This window comes from Elephas maximus, chromosome X, assembly GCF_024166365.1.
Source record: "Elephas maximus indicus isolate mEleMax1 chromosome X, mEleMax1 primary haplotype, whole genome shotgun sequence".
NCBI lineage: Eukaryota > Metazoa > Chordata > Mammalia > Proboscidea > Elephantidae > Elephas > Elephas maximus.
In genome coordinates, this window is record NC_064846.1 from 177865297 (window position 1) to 177877173 (window position 11877).

An 11877-nucleotide genomic window follows, 5' to 3' on the forward strand; every position below is an offset into this window, starting at 1 on the left:
AAGCCATGATTGGTAGTAATTATCATACAAAACTTGGAGCATAACCACTGCCCACAACAAATAAATTATGGTGCCCAAGACATTGCCAGCAGCAAAGCTGAGAAATCTTGCTGTGTAGAAAGACCCTTTGTTTGCACTCCTACACACAGCCACAGGCCTGCAGAAACAGACAAAGACATTTCAGAGTAAGATGGCAAATGGAAGCAACGTTACAGAATTTAACTTGTTACCATTGAGTTGATTCCTAACCGTGGCGACCCCATGTGTTACAAAGTACACATGTGCTCCATGGGGTTTTCAGTGACCGTCATCTTTACCGAAGGAGCCCTTGTGTTGCAGCGGCTAAGCACGCGGCTGCTAAGCGAACGGTCAGTGGTTTGAACCCACCACCCGCACCAACTGGAGAAAGACGGGGCAGTTGGCTTCCGTAAAGCTCACAGCCTTGGCGATCCGATGGGGGAAGTTCTGCTTTGTCACGTGGGGTTGCTAGGACTCAGAGTCGACTCAACAGCAGAAGGTTTTGATCTTTAAGGAAGCAGATCACCACAGCATTCACCTGCAGCCCCACCAGGTAAGTTCAAACCACTAAGCTTTCATTAGCAGCCAAGCACAGACCGTTTGTGCCACCCACAGACACCTTCCAAAAAAGGGTGAAAAAATAGGAACGACATCCTGTCTAAAAAGAGTGGGAGAGAGGGGGCAGGAGCACCCACACAAAGGGCATAATTAAAAAAAAATAATCATTTTAAATCAAACATCAAAACGGGAGACAGAGGACACGCTGCACTGGGTTGGAACAAGGAGCTGGGTGCGGCCACTGCTTTTGTACAGAAGTTGAAACAGTGAGTCTATAGAGTCCTGATAACCCTCACCGGTATTTCCAAATGTGGAAGAAAGCAAACTTGCATTTCACCTGACTGAGGAAGACTGGAAACGTCTCCTAAAGCAGGAAAAAGTAACGAAGGAGCAGGCAATTCTCAACACAAACTTTCTGGGACACACATGAAGCTAGAGAAGGTATAACACGGTACAGGACCCAACAGCAGCCATCTCTCTATTTGTGTTGCTTTCAAAATCCATTTAGGAAGTGTTATGGACTGAATTGTGTCCCTAACAAAATACGTGTTGTAAATCTTAACCCCTATACCTGGTGGTGCGATGGTTCGGAGTTCAGCTGCTAACCAAAAGGTCAGTAGTTTGAACCCATCAGCGACTCCAGAGGAGGAAGTTGTGGCCGTCTGTTCCCGTAAAGATTGTTGTGAGGTGCCGTCCAGTCGGTCCTGACTCAACGACCCTATGTACCACAGAACAAAACACTGCCCAGTCCTGCGCCATCCTCACGATGGTTGCTATGCTTGAGCCCATTGTTGTAGCCACTGTCAGTCCATCTCGTTGAGGGTCTTCCTCCATAAAGATTACAGCTTTGGAACCCTGTGGGGCACACAACAACAGCCACATACCTGTGGATATAATCCCATTTGGGAATGGGCTTTCTTTGTTATGTTAACGAGGCCATATTCCTGTAGGATTGTTAAACCAGTGACTTTTGAAATACAGAAAGAGCAAATTAGGCAAAAAAGCAAGCAAACACAGGTGGGGGAAGATAGATGCCGTGGGGGAGACCCCCAAGGAACTGAGTGTCATGGATTGAATTGTGTTCCCCCAAAAAATATGTGTCAACTTGTTTAGGCCACAATTCCCAGAATTGTCTGGTTGTCCTCCATTCTGTGATTATAATTTTATGTGAAAGGGGATTAGAGTGGGATTATAACACCACCCTTACTCAGGTCACCTCCCTGATCCAAGATAAAGGGAGTTTCCCTGCAGTGTGGCCTGCACCACCTTTTCTCTTTCAAGAGATAAAAGGAAAGGGAAGCAAGCAGAGATTGGGGACCTTATACCACCAAGAAAGCCCCACCAGGAGCCGAGCGTGTCCTTTGGACCCGGGATCCCTGCAAGTGAGAAGCTCCTCAACCAAGGAAAGATTGAAGACAAAGACCTTCCTCCAGAGCCAACAGAGAGAGAAAGCCTTCTCCCTGGAGCCCGTGCCCTGAATTTGGATTTTTAGCCTACTCTTCTGTAAGGAAATAAATTTCTCTTTGTTAAAGCCATCCACTTGTGGTATTTCTGTTATAGCAGCAGTAGATAGCGAAGTCACCGAGGAACAGAAGCTGAAAGAGATGAGGACCTTCCCCAAGAACCAACAGATAGAGAGCCTTCCTGTAGAGCTGGCACCCTGAGTTCAGACTTCTAGTCTCAAAAACAAAAATAAATGTCTGTTTGTTAAAGCCACCCACTTGTGGTTTTCAGTTACAGCAGAACTTTCAAAATGGCTTGGGGGCGTCTTCTGACCTCTTATAAATTCATGGGGGAAGGAGAATCAATCAAGATCAACAGCCGAAGGCTGATTGCTATGAGGCGGAGGTCAGACATGCCTCCGCTCTCGGCCATCTTTACCAATTCTGACACCAGCCCTCCCTCCCACCGCACTCTCCGCTTCTCTGCAGGGTTCGATAATTCATTGCAATGGCCACACAGGACTCGCAGACCACACTCAGGATTATGGAGTTTATTAGGGAAGTAACACGTTACAACTCAGGTTCAGGAACTGTCAGGAGACAGTTCTTCCATCAGGACAGCCTCTTCCCAGCTGTGCTCAAAGGCAGGCCTCTCTTTGGCCCCTCGGCCCCCCAGCCCGGCCTCTGCCCAGCTCCGGCAAGTGTTACAAAGCTCTTTTAGCTCTGCCAATAATTGCCAAGAGACACCTCACCCAGCCAGTAAGCCTCAGCCGAAAGCGCTCATCTTTCTTGCTCTGGGACCGGCAAGCCCACCAGGCCATCTCCTGCTACTCTCATGGTTCTGCTGCCTCTTTGCAGCTGCTGTTTCTCTGTGGTTTGTTCTCGCTGTCTTTAGTGTTACAGCTCTCTCTCTCTCTCTGTCTCCTGAATCTAGGAGGGTCTCAGCACAGGATCCCGTGTCCAAAGGATGCACTTCCCTCCTGGTTCTTGGTAGTGGTGAGATCTTTTCTTTCTTACCTCTGGCATGGCTCATTTTAAGCCTAGTGGGGTGGCAAAACTGACAGATCCCTTCATTAGGGTTTTGTTATGGATTGAATTGTGTCCTCCCAAAACGTGAGTCAACTTGGCTAGGCCATAATTCCCAGTGTTGTGTGATCACCCACCATTTTGTCATCTGATGTGATTATCCTATGAGTTGTAAATCCCACCTCAGTGATGTTAATGAACCAGGATTAGAGGCAGTTATGTTAATGAGACAGGACTCAATCTACAGGATTAGGTTGTATCTTGAGTCAACACCTTTTGAGACATAAAAGAGAGAAGTGAGCAGAGAGACAGGCGGACCTCAAAGCACCAAAAAAGAACCAGGAACAGAGTGTGTCCTTTAGAAGCTCCTAGTCCAGGGAAAGATTGACGACAAGGACCTTCCCCCAGAGTTGATAGAGAGAGAAAGCCTTCCCCTGAAGCTGGGTACCCTGAATGAGTACTTGTAGCATACTAGACTGAGAGAGAATAAATTTCTGTCTGTTAAAGCGGTCCACTTGTAGTATTTTGCTATAGCAGCACTAGATGACTAAGACAGGTTCCACAGACCTTATTTGTACAGTCCTACGCCCACATGGGTGCCATTCTGCCAAGTGGAAACCTCAGGTTTTGCTCCACGCGACTCATCAGAGCAAATAAACAAGAGACCAAGGTGGGAGATCAGAAAACAAAAAACAACAACAACAAAAAAAACCAAACCCAGAGCTGTCGAGTTGATTCCGACTCATAGCGAGCCTGTAGGACAGAGTAGAACTGCCCCATAGAGTTTCCAAGGAGCACCTGGCAGATTCAAACTGCCGACCCTTTGGTTACCAGCCGTAGCACTTAACCACTATACCGCCAGGGTTTCCAGGAAATCAGAAAAGTGCCTTTATTTCATTTCACGAGGAAAGGAACAGTCAGGGCTGCTGCCTCCAAGACTGCTCACAGGCAGCTTGGGAACGCAGGCTCTTATAGAGAGCAGACAAGGAAATGTAAATTTATCGTGAATATTCAGGCTCGACCTTTGAGGAGGTGCCCAGAGCTCAGAGATGACTATGCAATTTTCCTTAAGGGTTCGATTCCCCTGGGTGGAGAAAGAGGTCAATTTTCCTTCATTAGGGTGTTAAGTCTCCACCTAGATGCAGGGTGGTTATAGGTATTTTGTACTTAATGAGCTGATAGATCACTTAAAATGCCAGACAGTGTTGATAATCTACTAAAACCAGTTGAAGCCAGCTATTTTTTTTTTTTTTTTATGGCCTGTTCTTATCTTGTCAAGAATAATACCAGGAAAAATGTGTGGCCTGTTTTACTCTCTGTAGGAGGATAAGCCAGGGCAGGTTATTCAAAGAAGGGCTGGGCATTTTGGTTTTGTGCAATACTTATTGAATTTTAACACAGAGCTGAGATGGGATGCAATCTTCAAATATGAATAATTTTGTAAGCATAAGTAGATTCCTTTTTTTTTTTTTTTAAATTGTACTTTAGGTGAAAGTGTACAGAACAAATTAATTTCTCATTAAACAATTAATACACACATTGTTTTGTGACGTTGGTTGCCAACCCCATAACGTGTCAACAATTTCCCCTTCTCCACCTCAGTTTCCCATTTCCATTTACCCAGTTTTCCTGCCCCTCCTGCCTTCTCATCCTTGCCCCTGGGCTAGTGTGACCATTTAGTATACAGGGCTGAGTTCCATGTATTACTGTTTGTGTTATGGGCATGTCTAATCTTCGGCTGAAGGGTGGACCTCAGGAGTGACTTCAGCACTGAGTTAGAAGGACTTTCTGGGGTCATATTCTTGGGGTTTCTCCATGTTCCATCAGACCAGTAAGTCTGGTCTTTTATTTTTGTGAATTTGAATTTTGTTCTACAGTTTTCTCCAGCTCTGTCTGGGAGTAGATTCCTTTTACTCAGTCTAACACAGTTTTGCCTCATGAGTAAAATGGAAATAATCACATCTACCTCAAGGAGCCCCAGTGGTGCAACGGTTAAGCACTTGGTTGCTAACCACAAAGTACGTGGTTTGAACCCACCCAGTGGTTCCGCAGGAGAAAGACCTGGTGATCTGCTCCCGTAAAGATTACAGGGTAGGAAACCCAAGGACGCAGATCTGCTCTGTCACATGAGGACGTTATAAGTCGGAAGCAACTCGACGGCACCCAACAATAACAACGCCTCAAAAGGTATCTTTTTAAAATTATGTTAGGACCACAACAGCTGCACAATAACCTGAGTTTCTCTCCTTCGTCCCTTCAGTACTCGTGTTTTCTTTTTTAATTGTGGTAAATGTTGTTAGGTGCCACTGAGCCAGTTCCGACTCATAACAATCCCATGTGCAACAGGAGGAAACGCTGCCCAGTCCCGCGCCATCCTCACAATCGTTGCTCTGTTTGAGCCCATTGTTGCAGCCGCTTTGTCAGTCTATCCACCTGTTTATCTACCTCTATATTGCTAACATCTATCCATCTCTCCATCCACCCATCCATCCATCCATCCATCCATCCATCCATCCATCCATCCATCCATCCATCCATCCATCCATCCATCCATCCATCCATCCATCTCTCCATCCATCCATCCATCCATCCATCCATCCATCCATCCATCCATCCATCCATCCATCCATCTCTCCATCCATCCATCTCTCCATCCATCCATCTCTCCATCCATCCATCCATCCATCCATCCATCCATCCATCCATCCATCCATCCATCCATCCATCCATCCATCCATCCATCCATCCATCCATCCATCCATCCATCCATCCATCCATCCATCCATCCATCCATCCATCCACCCATCTTCCATTGTCTAACTATCTATCATTTATCTATATACCTATCATCTATCAATCGATCTTCTATCATCTATCTATCCATTCATCTATCCATCGTCTATCTACCTATCTATCCATCCATCCATCTACTATCATCTATCTAAATACCTATTATCTATCAATCTATCTTCTATCATCTATCTATCCATCCTTCCATTCATCTTCTATTTATCTCTCGTCTATCTATCTATCTAAAATATAGCCCAAGTCAAAGGAAGGAAATCCCTTATTCATCTCTTTATACATTCTCATAGATATCTTACTTGGCACCTTACCTTCTGGGAAATTCTAAAACAATTTTTATACATATTATTATTAATTGAAGAGAACGTTAAGCACAGGGATTGCTAGTCTATCAATGAGTAGTCAGAAAGAAAATCTCATAAATTAAATTTCTCTGCCAGCCATGCATGTTTTGCTTAGAAACTCTAAGCGTTTGTTTGGGATTGTGTATGTTGCTCACAGCCGTGTTAGTAGAAGCTGTAAGTGTACCAAGTCTTGAATAGGAGTTTAACTAAAATTGTTGAAAGAATAAAGAAATGACGTTTTTCTACGTAAAGCACAGTTTCTAAATCTCTGTCGAAATCATCCATGCTGTGTGATTTTAACCGTCACCTAAATTACCTTAACCATCCACCTGGACCGCCATTGTGGTGGGCGGAATTCTAAGACGAACCCAAGATGCATGCCCTCTGGTGTACACACCTCCCAATTATTCAATCAAAGACTCACCTAGGTGTTTAGAGTTAGTAATATTCTTATCTTTTCCAGGAGACCTTTGTGTCTGAGCAACACTAATATTTCATATATGTTTTTTCATAATTTCTGTATAATTTCATTCTTAATTCTACTTGACGTACGTCCACACTAAAAGTTGTATAATGAGGTTTGCTAGTAGTCTCTGTTCTGATTTGTCTCATCATTTCCCAGAGTAAGAAGTCATACTCCATTCCAAAAAGACACATTCCACTATATACTTTTCTGATTTTACAATCCTCTTTTGCATTTTTTGTTATTGTTAGTTGCCACCGAGCAGCCGGCTCTGACTCGTGGCAACCCCGTGCACAGCAGAAGGAAACACTGCCCGGTCCTCCACCATCTTTGCAATCGTCGGTATGTTTCCTTCCATTGTTGCCCCTATTGTGTCCACCTGACAACTATTTGGCATAGTCATCTTTAATTTGAGAGAAATCGATTTAGCGTATAATGTGACCTGGTCTAAATTTTAAGGAAGTATGTTCAATCATAATTTTTAGGATTCGTCCTGGGGTGGTACAAAGGTTTAACATGTTCCGCTGCTAATGGAGCCGGTAATTGAGGGGTTGGAAGCTTGAGTACATGGAAAGGTACCTCAGAAGAAAGGCCTGGCGATTTACTTCTAAAAAACTGGCCTTTTGAAAACCTTATGGAACACGGTTCTACTCTGACACACGTGGGGTCGCCATGAGTCGGAGTTGACTCCACGAAAACTGGTTTTACTGGTAGCTTTTTTTTAAGTGGATGGGGCATGTTTGAGTAACTTTAGTGGTACAGCAGTTAAGTGCTCCGCCACTAACGGAAAGGTTGGCGGTTTGAACCCAACCAGCGGCTCTGCAATTATTCAGTCAAAGACTGATCTAGGTGTTACTGTTGATATTATTCTTACCCATTTCCAGGAGATGTTTGTGTCTGAACAACACCAATATTTCATGGTTTTTCTTTCATCATTTCTGTTTAATTTCTATTTCTAATTCTGTTTGACACACATCAAAACTGGCGATCTGCTCCCCTTGAAGGTTACAGCCTAGGAAAGCCCTATGGGGCAGTTCTGCTCTGTCACGTGGGGTCGCTATGAGTCGAACGGACTGGATGGCCCGACAGCAACAAGACATACTGGATGCAAACACAAAACAAGGAACCCAGAGGGTCTGCCTCATGTGAATAACAACTGGTAAGCAAAATGGAAGGCGGTACCTTATACTGGGAAATAAATAAGTGCGGGCAAGTGAAACCATGCTTAATTCCTCATTCCTTAGAAGTGCTAATAAAAAGATACAATGCTTTTCTTTAAGGTGATGGATGTATCTGGTTACAAAAGGTTTTCAGAAATCTTAAGAACTAATCATTAAAAGAGCTAAGAAGTTAAAACACAAATATAAATTAAAAGGAATATAAACATAAATTTGATATGAATATAAATACAAATATAAATAAAAACATAAACATAATAGATATACATTTAAGTATTAAAATAAATATAAATAATAGGTATAAAATATAATATAAAAATGATAAATATAAATACAACTACAAATATAATATGTATACAAATATAGGAAGCCCTGGTGGCATAGTGGTTAAGTGCTACGGCTGCTAACCAGAAGGTCAGCAGTTCGAATCCACCACCTGCTCCTTGGAAACCCTATGGGGCCGTTCTACTCTGTCCTATAGGGTCTCTGTGAGTTGGAATCGACTCTACAGTAATGGGTTTTTTTAATATAAATATAAATGTAAATAAACATAAATTTACTATCAACATAAATACAAATATGATATAAATGGAAATATAAACACAAAATCGTATAAACATAAAATACATATAAATATAAATTCAACATAATGTAAATATAATTACATTATAAATATAAACACAAACATAAACAACATATAAAATATCACAATGTGAATGTAAAATAAATTTTAAGTATAAAATAAATACAAATATAATCATACCTGTAAATTCAAATATAAGATATAACACTAATTCGTCTCTACTCCAAACACACATGAATATAAACGTAGCTATAAATCTGAACCTGCCTTGTGACAAGCCCCCAGGACAGCCTTGTGCACACCGGGCTTGCACAGCCCTGTTTTAGGCTATGATTTCAGACCGGGAAGGGATCCTTGCTTTCAGCCTCAGAAGCTCTCTGGGATCCCCTCGTAGCCCTGCCCTGTGTGGCCCAGCGTCCAGAGGACACGGGTGTTCCTGGAAACTGTGGGTCCTGAGTGCCCTTTCCAGGGAACTTGTCAGTGGGGATCCGGCCAGTGAGCGTATTTCGTGGTCGACAGCGGTTCTCCAAGAGGAGTCCTTGGACCAGCAGCATCAGAGTCTCCCGGGACTTGTTAGAGATGTAGGTTCCAGGCCGCACCCCTTCAGAGCCCTAAAGAAGAGATGCTGGCTGGGGGCCAGCAGTCGGTGTTTAATAAACGCCCCAGGGGATTGGGATGCGGGCTAAAGCTCGAGAACCACTGAGGAAGAGGATGTACTGAAACCGTGTCCCCTGAGTGGGGTTTCAGTAAGCTCAGCTTCTCTCCACCCCGATACTCCAAAACAACAAAAGTTGACATCAGAGGACTCTGCTAAGCAGGAGGAGGTCCTCGGTGGTGCAGACAGTGAATGCGACCCAAAGGTTGGAGGTTCAAGTCCACCCAGAGGCGCCTCTGAAGAAAAGCCTGGAGACCTACTTCTGAAAAGTCAGTCAATGAAAACCCTGTGGTGTGTCAGGCACGGGGTCGCCATGACTCGGAGTTGACGTGATGGCAACTGGTAAATTTTTAAGAGAAAAAAATTTTTTTATAAAGTGAAAGAGCAGAGGTGGTGATTGAATTCTGCAAAATGACTTTTAGAAAACCTATTGGCGTGATCATAGATTTTCCACCTTCCGCTTTGCTTTTAAAGATTCAACGCCTGCTGTTTTGACAGCCATCAGGTGATTTTACATATTAATATTAACGAAAGGAAGCCTTGCCCTATCAATTAGGTCTAGTAAGGTAAAGTCCTGAGAAGTGAGTACGAAATGTATTATTTTATATGCATTTTTATGTCTCGCTTCTCCTGTGGTCTTTATTACATTTCTCTGTCCTGCTGGTTTATGTTTATACATTACAAATTTTTACATTCTCCTGGCTTATATTTATAGTCCTGATTTTATATATTGTACTGGTTTTATACACTCTGTTGGTTTATATTTACATTCTATTAGTTTATATATGGAGAGACTTTGTCTCACTTATTTTGGACATGTTATCAGAAGAGACCAGTCCCTAGAGAAGGACATCATGCTTGGTGGAGAGTCAGCAAAAAAGAGGAAGACCCTCAAGGACATGAACTGACATGAATTGGCTGCAACAATGAGCTCAAGCATAACAACGATTGTGAGGATGGTGCAGGGCCAGGAAGTGTTTCCTTCTGTGGTACATAGGGTCGCTATGAGCTGGAGCGGACTCAATGGCACCTAACAACAACAAAAACAACAATTTATATTCATAAATTTTAAATTCATACCATCTGTGTTTTCTGTCCTTGTAGTTTTACGTGTCTTTCTAACAAACTCTGAGATTAATTGGTATCTCTTCCCTGACCCCATCCCAGAAGAGTTTAACTCTTGTAGCCTTCCTCCTGAAAAGAGTTATTATTTCCAGTGCATTTTAGTTTATTTAACTTCTACGTTACTTAGACAGTTTATATATATAAAGACAATGTTTGTTTGCAGTTATCCATGGTTTAACAATTTCTCTGTTCACCATTTCATCTAACATTTCAGATCTTCCATTTCTGGAATTGCGTCCCTTCTCTTTTCAGAAATTCCTTTAGCTAATTGTTACTCCAAGGCTGCGTGGCGGAAAACTGCTTTTTGTTGTTCTGTGTTTTTAAACATTTCGTCATCATTACTGAATAGCTTGGAAACCCTGGTGGTGTAGTGGTTAAGAGCTATGGCCGGTAACCAAAAGGCCGGCAGTTCGAATCCACCAGGTGCTTCTTGGAAACCCTATGGGGCAGTTCTACTCTGTTAGGTATGTAACTCTGGGTTGATGGTTTTCTCCCAATACTTGGAGCAGATTATTCCATCGCCTGGTTTAATGCTTCTTGCATTGTAGGTAACCTGTCCTTTCTCTCTGACTGATTTGAAGATCTTTTATTTGTCTTTCGTGTTCCGCAGTTTCATGCTTCAAATTATGGATTTAGTTGTGTTTATTCTGCTTAGAATGACTTCCTGAATGTGTTTCCTGAATACCTCTCAACAATTAAAAAGCATAAAATCATCCATTTTCTCCCCATTTTTCTGTACATGTTGCCTCTTCCCCGTTCTTCCTATTCTGACCTTCAGGAAGTACAGCTAACAACAATCGACAACGATGGCAACCACAAGAACATTAATAATCATTACACTTATTGAGTGCTTACTATGCACCAGGCATGAGTTAATTTCACACGAATTAACACAAGTGATCCTGATAATGTCACAGAGTAGACACTGTTTTTCCACACTTTACTCACGAGGAAACCAAGATGCAGAGATTTCTCCTCAATCACATGGCTATCGGGAAGCAGACCCTAGGTCTGCAGCCACAATTTCCACCCAGAGGCAGACGCTTGTTAAATGGAAAGAGGACGAAAGATGAAAAGAAGGGAACTGAAGGAGTGAAAATGACCATTTCACTACCTCAAGTTTTATGTACACCGTCTGCTTCATGCCGAAATGAAGTGGTTATTGAGATTTATTACAAAACGAGTGTGTCTGTGCTACTTTGGTGAGTAGCATCTGGGGTCTTGAAAGCCTGTGAGCAGCCACCTAAGATACATCTACTGGTCCCACCCCATCACGAGCAAGGGAGAATGAAGAAAACCAAAGACACAAGGGAAAGATTAGTCCAAAGGACTAATGGACCACATCCACCACGGCCTCCACCAGACTGAGTCCAGAACAACGAGATGGTGCCCGGCTACCACCACCGACTGCTCTGACAGAGATCACAGTAGAGGGCCCTGGACAGAGCTGGAGAAAAATGTAGAACAAAATTCTAACTCACAAAAAAGACCAGACTTGCTGGTCCGATAGAGACTGGAGAAAACCTGAGAGTATGGCCCCGGACACCCTTTCAGTTCAGTAATGAGGTCACTCCGGAGGTTCACCCTTCAGCCAAAGATTAGACAGGCCTATTTTTTATAAAATAAACAATAATACTTGCAATTCAACCATGTATATGAGACTAAATGGGCACACCAGCC